General features: G+C 45.9%; 1 protein-coding gene across 1 annotated transcript in view; it reads left to right on the top strand.

The window, feature by feature from the left end:
• Window positions 1-200: 200 nt before the first annotated feature.
• Window positions 201-10076, top strand: part of PPP6R2 (protein phosphatase 6 regulatory subunit 2) — an 876013-nt gene continuing 866137 nt past the window's right edge. The window contains exon 1 of the mRNA XM_086918845.1: window positions 201-403. The gene's annotated coding sequence lies outside the window, so the exon portion shown is untranslated. The remainder of the gene's footprint in view (window positions 404-10076) is intronic.

The following is a 10076-nucleotide window of genomic DNA, read 5'->3' as shown; positions in this document are numbered from 1 at the left end:
CAGCTAGAAATCAAATTAAGGATTCTTTGTAAAATCAGGAACTACACCAATTGAGCTACCTTTCTAGTTCTCTGTTGGGAGCTGCGGTCTCTTTTCTATCTTTACATTCGACTTCTGTGGCCCGGAAGATGACAGTCCCCAACACTCTATGCTCCGATGACATTCTCGCATTCAATACTCTATGACATTCTCTATGAGCTGTGGATAGCCTTCTAAATCTGCAGCGTTGGTTTAGCTCTCTTGCGCCCTCTGTCTTGGCGGACCTCCTCTGACAGGCACTGCGCTAATAACAGCCCACCCTGAAAGCGACTGAGGCCCAAGCTTATCGTGAGCCTGCGGAAGACATTGAGTCTGGGCCGGAACATTGCGAGCCCAGCTAAAAGCCGTGTGCCACGAGAGCAAGGTAGGAGTCTGGTAGGATGGGAGAGCCAAATGTGACTCGGGGGAGTCACAACCCGGTTGGGGTTCCTGGAGCGCAGGGGGTGGGTGTGATGGGACACCTAATTAGGTGATGATGGAGCAGTGGCACACCGGGCATATGAGTTAGAGAGCGATTAGCGTAGCCACAATATTGCTAGAACACCCAGAATGAAGTTGGGGAGTGAGGTGATAGGGCCAAAGCTCACTGTTTGTGGTGAAGGGTGAACGAACAGCCAAGTTGAGGACGTTATCAAATTCCCAAGGTGTGAAAGGGGTCGCTCCTCCAATTTCGAAGATTATAGCATTCATGATACTGCAAAAAGGCAGTGCTCGAGCGGCAGAGCAAGGGCGGGGGCATCGGAACACTTAAAGCAGGGAGGGTGGGGGTGGAGTGCCGTGTGGTGATAGAACACGGGTGGGGGGCGGAGTTGACAGGAGTCTAGAGGGAGATAGAAAATACTACACAGAAGTTGAGAGTAAGGGGGTTGATAGGTTACCAGAGGGGAGGGGGGATATAACCCCATTTGGGAAAGAGAGGTTTGTGGTGGGGGTGGGGGGAGAGAACACCAGAGGGGAAAGAAAAGGTAGTGATAGAATACCTGATGGAGAAATGGGATGGGGAGGCGTTGTGATAGAACACCTGAGGGTAACATTGAGTGGGGGGTGATGAGAGAAGACCATTATGAGAAATAGTATAGAGTGGTGGTGAAGCAACACGAGAGAGGCGAGGGTGTGATGGAACATCGGGTGGGTTGGTAGCGGTTGATCGAACACCACAGGAGAAAAGGAGGTGAACGATAGAACATCAAATGGGATAGTCGGTGATAGAACAGAGGGGAAAGAGGGTGGTGGTGATAGAACACCGGAAGGGGTAAGCGAGTGGGGTTCGTTATGGAACACCACAGGGGGAGGTAGTAGAACACCAGAGGGATAAGTAAGTGAGTGGTGGCGGTGATAGAGCACCAAGAGGGAAGCGGAGTTGGTGAGCACACCAGCGAGAGAACGTGGGGGGTGCTACACCAGATGGGAAGATGGGTGATAGAACATAAGACGTAAAGGATGGCATGATAAAACTTTGGAGATACAAAGGAGGTGGTGATAGAATAACATTGTAGGGGTGATAGACTCCCAGTGATCGGGGAGTTGAAGGGGAAGGATATTGATGTGCTATTATTCAGGTGATGATAATTAACTAGGGATTCCAGGGGTGTTGGAACACCAGAGGTAGGCAAACGGTGCAGTGTGGGCGACTAAAACACCAGAGATGGGGGTGTTGGAAATGAATGTCCTTTCTCTGTTGAACAGGTGTATACCCTTGCCATGAGAGCTGGTGAAATCTGTATCTTGACTTTTATTTTGGTCCTGGTATTCTACTCTAGTATATGCGCAGAGGGCTAGTCCTATCCCTGTTAATGTGAAGTTCAGAGTCTGTTTTATGAACTGGAGAAGCATGAAGTGTGCCTCCTAGTTCCATGAATGCATCACTCAAATCAGTGGTGGCACAGTACCAGGTCCTTTGAATCTATAATCTAACCAGACTTTTTTTTCACTGTGTAAAGCAGTGGTGGCACAGGTTGGGGGGTGGGGGGGTCAGGGTAGGGGGCGTTGGAGGAGAAAGGGGTATGTAAAAAATTATTTAAAAAAGACTTACCTTGTTGCTGCGTCTCTGCTCTGTCTCTCCTCCCTGGGTCTCTGACGGAACAGCAACCAGGAAGCACCCCAGGCTCTCCTGACCAATTGCAAAGCTGCAATGCATCGTGGTTATCGATCTAAGTGCTGTGGTTCGTCGCTCAGCCAAGGAATGGGGGCCTGAGCTAGTTCTCCATGCAGGCTGCAATGCAACCTGCGTTGGGAACATGCAAAGTGCACATGAATGTTAGCTATCCCGAGAGGGCCGTCCAAGCATTCATGCACACTTGGAGTGGGCAAACCAGTCCTCCCCTGCTCTAAGAGCAGAGCAGCCCCGCCCGCACGCAAAGCAGCTGTAAACAATAAAATGCTGATACGTCATTATCATTTTATTTTTCCTTTTCTCACACTGCTTAAAGGCAGTAGGGTGATGTTCCTCCGCCTTAGAGGAGGAGCCGCCACTGGTGTTAAGGAGGGGAAAGCCTACTGGCTTCTCTTGCATAGAGTTCCACCATTATGTGAAGCCCACAACTGTGAGCTGGCATGCTTGCTGTGTGCACGTGTAGTGCCTGTATGTACAATGAGTGTTTAGAACTTGTATAGTGGCATGATTCTGTGGTGTGAGTCCAAGTACTTAGGCTAATGAGATCCATTTAGGATGCTCCTCGTTTTAGCATGGCAGAAGATGGAGGCTGAGGACCGCTTCAGCCCTGACAGTGTAAGTGTATCTCCTACATTACTGTACTGTAGCTGTAGGAGAAGACCTAGACCCTGAAGTGGGGAGGAAGGAGACACAGCTACCGTTACAAATTAAATGAGGACCTAATTAACAAAGGCCTTATGATTAGTTCTTCTTTCACACTTACATTTGGTAGATGGTAGTGGGGGACTGGAGTATCTGTTGTTCAAGGTGAGGAAGTTTCTAACCTGGGTTTCTATTTTGTCTGTTCCTGATAACTGCTTAGTAAGATTGATGACATCTATGTGCAGTGACCTTATATTTCATTGTGTCTATGTTTCGGATACTTCTGCTTAAAGCTACTCCCACTGCTACCTGCTGCGAGTCCCTTTGCTTTACACAGAGGCGGTGTCTGGAGAGCAGCCTGAGATTTATATTTGAAAGAGAACCGACCAAAACTGGTTCTGAAACCGTGTCCAGTTTATTGACACCTCCCCCACTTTATTGGAAATGTGTATAAAATTGGGATCTAAACCACCTAGCTTTGTTCTTCTTGGCCAAGGAAGGGAAGGCTCCGCAGAGTATTCCAAGAGCTTTGATGCATCTAGGGCTAGTGTCTGCCTAGCAACCAGTCTCTGGACATCATTTGAATCCTGCACTTTCTGCTGGTAGAGCGGAGTGTCGTCCTCAAGTGCCTTGAAGCCTGCCTGTCTGCCTTTGGAGAGAGGGATTGAATGTGCGTTATCCTTCAAAATGGGGTATTGTCCAGAGAGGAAGGCCATAATATGCCTTGCGTAAGGAGCATTCAGAGAAAGCTGACTGGCCCAGAGAGTAAAACAAGGAGTGACCCCAGAGATTGATGGTTTAGGGTAATGATAGAACGCTTGAGATGTGTGTTGAGGGATTAATAGAACACCAGGGGATGGTTGTGTAAAAACACTTGAGGGGAAGTGATTGAGTACCTGAGATTTGGGCAAGATAAAGAATATGCAAAATGTGAGGGAGGTAGGATACTCAAGATATGGTGGGGTTAGAATACCCGGAATATTGGGAGGGGGTGATAGAATACTTGAGATATGGGTGGGGTGTGCATGGGTGACAGTAGAATACCTGAGACGTGTGGAAGAGGGTAGAATATCTGAGATGTGAATGTGTGGAGGAGGGATCGGGTACCTGAGTGGTGAGTGTGTGGGGGGAGCACAACTGGGAGGTGTGTGTTGGGGTTAGAGTTCCTGGAATGTGTGGGTTGGGAAGATAGAACACCTGAGGGGTGTGGGTGTGTATGTGTGGGGCGGGATGAAACACATGTGACATGTGAGGGGATAGAACACCTGGGACATGTACGTATGTGGGTCTGGAACACCTGAGATGTGTGTGGGGGGTGATAGAACACTTGAGGTGGTGAATAGAACACCAGTATGTGTGTGTGTGTGTTTCTGATAGATACTGGGGGAATAGAATATGAAAAATGTAGTGGTGAGGGTAGACTACTTGAGAGGTAAGCGGAGGAGCGGATACAACACATGAGAGCTGTGTGGGGAGGAGATAGGATACTTGAGAAGTGTGTGGGAGAAATTCAGCACCCAAGTGGAGTGTGTGTGGCGTGGAAAGAACACCATGATTTGTTCTTTCCACGCCACACACACTCATGATTTGTATAATAGGGGGGTTCCCCTAGGATGGGAAGAGGGGGCACACGGGGTGGTATGGGTGGAGGGGGCGGAAGCACGGGTGGGATTGCAGTGGGAAAAAATTCACAAAAATATCCTCAGTCTCACATTTATAACGTTGAAGCCATCATTAGAATGTTTGATTATTTCTGGGTACCCTAGGGAAATAGGCTGTTTGAATGAGTAGTTCAATTAAATGTATCTCCTGGAACATTAATGGGCTTAGATGTCCACGTAGGGAATGGCTGATCATGAAGTATTTGGAACAGTCTACCGCTCAGGTGTTTATGCTCCAGGAGACACATCTGAGTTATTCGGAGTCCAGGTTGACTTTTGGTAAATATCGTTGGGTTGAGTCTTTTTGTACCTCTGAGCAGTCTACGCATAATAAGGGGTGGCGATTTTGATCAGATCAGGGGCAAATGATAGTATTAAATCTGTTACCTCGGACCAGTCAGGGAGGTGGATAATAGCATTGGTTGATATAGGGGGGACTGAGCTTACTGTCGTCTCTTTTTACGGCCCAAATGTTGATGATCCAACACATCTCTGTAATATGCAATCCAATCTGATCGGAACCAACACTCCAATAGTTATCGGAGGCGACTCTAATGTTCTCTTCGATCCGGGACAGGTCTAACCATAGTCAACACATTGGTGCCCCACGTGTTCGTAGAGCATTAGTTAATATGAACTATGATCTTGGGCTAGCAGACCTCTGGCGGGCCAAGATGGGGGATAAACCTGGTTTCACCTTTTTTAGTAAAAAATATGGCCACTCCTCACGGATAGACTACATTTTAATAGATAGACTGAGGCTAGAGAAAGTTGGTAACATCTCTGTACAACCTTGTGCTATCTCCGATCATGCCCCAATTTTCTTTTCGTATTCAGGGGGCAGGCAAAGCCTTAGATCTAGATGGACCTTGAAAAGATCAATGCTCTCTAATGAGGATACTATTAGGGTTTTAAAAAATTCAACTTTAGAGTATTTTTCTTTAAATAGTGGCTCAACAACCCCTGACGTCGTCTTTGTCTGGGATGCCTATAAAGCAAACCTACGAGGCCATATCCATAGCCTGACCTGCGCAAAGAATGGAGGAGCGACTGGAATTTAAATATTTAATACAGGAGATAGGTAGGTTGGAGAATGAGAGGTTAAGTAGTCTTCAGGTCTCTAGTGATAGATTTACCCAACTAAATGCAGATCTGGATCATCTGCGTCAAGAATATAGGGGCAAACTGGAGTCTAAAGTTAAAGCTCAGTGGCAATCAAACAATATGCAACATTTTGAATATGGCGAAAAGGCTGGGGCTCTTTTAGCTTGGAAAGCGCGGGTTGAGCGCTCCAAGAACAACATAAGCAAGCTATTTATCTACGACAATGGGGCAACATCATATAAGCAGGCGGATATGCAAAGTTGTCTCATATCTTTTGTTTTCTAACCTTTATAGAGAAGAGAATACCTCTGACCCAGAGTCTATTAAAAACTGTCTGAAGACTAAAAATCTTCCAGTTCTAGTAGAAGGAGGTCGTGCCTCCCTTGATGCTCCCTTTACAGAAAGCGAGGTAAAAATCTACATCAATAAGGTTAAGAACAACAAGGCTGCAGGGACCGATGCCCTCCCAGGCGAGATATATAAATCTCTCCAAGACGAACTAATTCCAAGGCTGTGTGATCTATTTAAGTATGTTTATAGCCCTGATGGGAGAGTCCCAAACTCTTGGAAGTAGGCAACGATTATCCTTATCTTAAAACCAGGAAAGGACCCAATTAAAGCAGATTCCTATAGGCCTATCTCCCTGCTAAATGCCGACTATAAAATCTTTATGAGCATTTTGGCAGGGAGATTGGTTAAGTTGGTTCCTCAGTTGGTTCACACTGACCAGAAGGGCTTTATTCCAGGGAGGTTCATTCAGTAACTGACTTAACAGTTAATTGGGAGTATAGACTTGGCAGTCGCTAATTCCATGCCTCTGGCTGTTGCTGCATTTGATGCGGCTAAAGCTTTTGATCATGTTAGCTGGACCTTTTTGTGAGAAACATTAAGGATAATGGGATTTGGCCCTACGTTTGTACAGACACTGATCAACTGCTACCAGGGAGCATCAGCAACGATTCTCCTTAATGGAGTGTTAACATCTAGCTTCAATATAATGATAGGAACAAGGCAGGGTTGTCCCATCTCGCCCTTGCTGTTCGATGTATATATCTATGAGACTTAATGAATTAATTACACATTTCATTTCTAATCATACAATAGTAAATTAGCTCTATATGCCGACGACCTCCTCCTCTATACAGACAATCCAGCAGAAGTTCTCCCTAGAGTGGAGGCACTATTGGAGGAATTCGGTCTATATTCGGGATATCTGACGGATCCCTCCAAAACAGAGATAATGTGTTGGCATGTCCACAATTGGAGTGGGAAAGTAAGCAAAGAATTTAGGTATCTTGGGATAACGATAGTTAAGAACATAGAGGATATACCTAAAATCAACCTTAAAAAGGTCTCTAAAGAGATCGATCGCCTCTTTTTAAGATGGAAACACCTGCCCGTAACAATATATGGCAGGGTAAACCTGGTCAAAATGGTCATTTTTTCTAAACTGACCTATCTTTTTAGTATAATCCCCCTTGACTTTCCAGATAAAAAGTTGAGTTTAATCCAAGGGAAAATTGGAAGTTTTATCTGGGCGAATAAAAATGCAAGGCTCTCATGGAAAAAACTAAGGCGCAGGCTCCTGAAAGGAGGTTTAGCACTCCCCGATATCCATTGCTATTTACTTGCCTTCCAGTTTAAAAACATTCGGTCACTACTGGGCAGTACAGGAGATTCTAATTGGGGGAAGTTGTTAACGGAGTTAACTTTCTTAGAGGGCGGGGGAGTAGGTTTTCTTTATAAATTTGGTGCTCCGAAGTTTTTGAGAAGGGTTCGGTTGAAAGTTTTAAAGTCCGCTTTAAATCTATGGTGTAGAGTCAGGAAACAATGGGGGATTAGATACTATTCAGATTTTGCCCCGATATGGGACTCCCCCGGCCTACCTGCATGCTTAAAGGATAGTCTCGCCTCACGCATCAAGAATGCGGGCATTACAATCTGGTCGGACCTTTTATCCACCAATGGCATTCACCCCTGGGAAGTGCTAAAATCAAAAATCGGGGTCTCTTTCTCAAGATTTAAGTTTTTACAATTAAGCTCTTGGTATATAGCAGAGAAAGATTCTATAGGAGGAAATAGGGAAATTGAGTCACGGTGCCAGAATACAAATACCATCAAGAAGGAGGTGGGGTTTTGGTATATGAAGCTCGTCGAGGCCGAGGATCTAAAATGTCCCCCACAGCATTTAATCTGGAATATGTCAGACCTGCAAGCCGACGCCATTGAACTCTACGAGCTTTCTCTCCAGATTTTGTATGAATCTATTAAACCCGCCTCTTTGAAAAAGAATCATTTCTTTGTTTTAAATACACTATATTATACACCAAAGAAGATAGCTAAATTTGCCCCCCTTTCCACCTCAAAATGCCCAAGACGCGATTTCTCTCCGGCAGATGATGTCCATATATTCTTTCAATGTGAAGAGTTAAAACAACTTTGGCTGAATGTGGAATCTACCCTCAGAGCTATTTTTAAATTTAAGTTTAGTTTGAATCTTCCAATTGTGATATTTGGCACCGATAAGATCTTGATTAATTCCCTGTCGGCTGTACAAAAAGGTCTGACTATGTATCTGATCCTAATCGCTAGGAGGGAGATTTGTAAGCTCTGGAAAGATCCACACCCCCTTCGTATGAAAATTGTCTGAGGGCTGTATTTGGTATGGCACGTTGGGCTTGGGTAACTGGGTTGACGATGGCTGTAACATATGGTCGGAGTTCCTGGTATGGGCCAGAGAAATGAGACTTATCCGAAACCCCTAAGTCCAATGATTACACCTAAGCTTTATCCAAAGAAGCTGGCCTGGTTAGGCCTACAGCCAATGCAATTGCAGAAGCCTGGGGCGCCCCAGTCGGATTGATGGCTTCTCGCGTCTATTTGCAGTCGCTCTATGGTGAGATGAGGACAAAAAAAAAAAAAACACCATGATTTGTGTGTGGGGAATTAGGAGTGGGATAGAACACCCAAGATGTGTGTGTTGGAGAGGATAAAATGCCTGAGCTATATGTGGATGATGGTGGTGAAGCACATGATGTATGGTAAGTGATAGGACTCCAGAGGGGCTGATAAAACAATAAAGCTTTTGGGGAGGGGTGTGATATTACACCGGTGTTGGAACCTCTTTCAGAGGGCCACGGGGCAAGCAGAGGTTACTGGGCCCAACCATGGGGGCAGATGCCTTTTACTTCTGATGGCTCGAGGCCCAACCTACTATGGACCCTGAGCAACTGGGCCAAGTACCACTTCTGCGTTTGTCTCTGTAGTAGATATAGTCGAGCCATCCAAGGCTCTCTCGGCGGGAGGAGGGGGAGAAGGGGGGAGTGGAGAAAGTGTGTGAATACAGGTTAGTGAACACAACTCATAACTCTGAGTGCACATCAGTGTCAATAAATCAGTGTCCAGTCAAATACCTACTTTTATAATAAAAATAAATATTTTATTTCCAGCTAGGTAACCAAAGCAATGATTTGACATATATAAACAATAACACTTTCCCCTTGAGTTTGGGGCTCTAGTGCTCTGCTATTTAATCCCTGTCCCACCCACTCTGTAATGTGGTAGGAGTTATTCCACATTCACTGGTGGCCGCATGCAGGGAATGCTCACTAGTAGTCCTTAACTTGAGAGTCCATTCCAACTCTTAAAAAGTAGTCAAGTGTCTTGGCACAGTGGCCTTAGCAGCGAGTCCTCCAGGGCCTGATAGGCCCGTAATTAATCCCACCTGCTCAAGCAGCGAGGAAACTTGCAGTGTCTCAGTGGGTACCCTGATCGTGGGCACTCACACTGCTCCGGTCCTGTCCCAAGAATCGGCTGCATGCTTGAGGCTCCGCAACATCCAGCTTGTGTGCTCTCTTCTGAGCTTAAGCGGCTGGCTCCAGCAGCGATGGGAGTTGCTCCTCCTCCATAGTAAGTCTTGCGCTTCCAACAGGGGCACAGAGGGGATTGGATTCTGATGCTTCAGACGGGGGTTCTGGTGATGTGGCGATGCACCCACTGGGCTCTGCACAGCTTCAACCCTTTTAATCCAGCAATAACTTTCACGGCGGTCTCTGCTGACACACACTGCTAGCTCTCACATTCAGAACACTTCACTCTTCATGTATGGTACTTCTCACAAGTACACATAGACCCAGTACATGTATTCACTGCACAGCACTACATCTCTCATGTAATGTATTCTTCACAGGTATAAATACACCAAATGCATGCACTCACCATGTATGTACTGCTCTATCTCTGGACTGTACCCTTCCTAGGGAAACACAGTGCAGCACAGTCTCAACTCCTGTGCTGCACAGCACTTTACATCTAACTGATGTAGGCCAAGGGTGAGTTAAGCACATAGCTGCAGAAAAATTAAAAAAGTGAGTGAGTCTGTAGACCTCACTTCAGTGACACAGGTTAAAAATGACCTTTTTGCTCCAACTGATCACTACACTGTATGCTGCCACTACCACACTTGTGCTGCTTAATTCCTGATGAGGCAGTAGACTTTCACCACTAAATGGTTGGCG

This window comes from Lissotriton vulgaris, chromosome 1_1 (genome assembly GCF_964263255.1).
Source record: "Lissotriton vulgaris chromosome 1_1, aLisVul1.2, whole genome shotgun sequence".
Lineage (NCBI taxonomy): Eukaryota > Metazoa > Chordata > Amphibia > Caudata > Salamandridae > Lissotriton > Lissotriton vulgaris.
The sequence above is the reverse complement of the archived record's forward strand: the minus strand, read 5'-3'. Positions and strand labels throughout refer to the sequence as shown.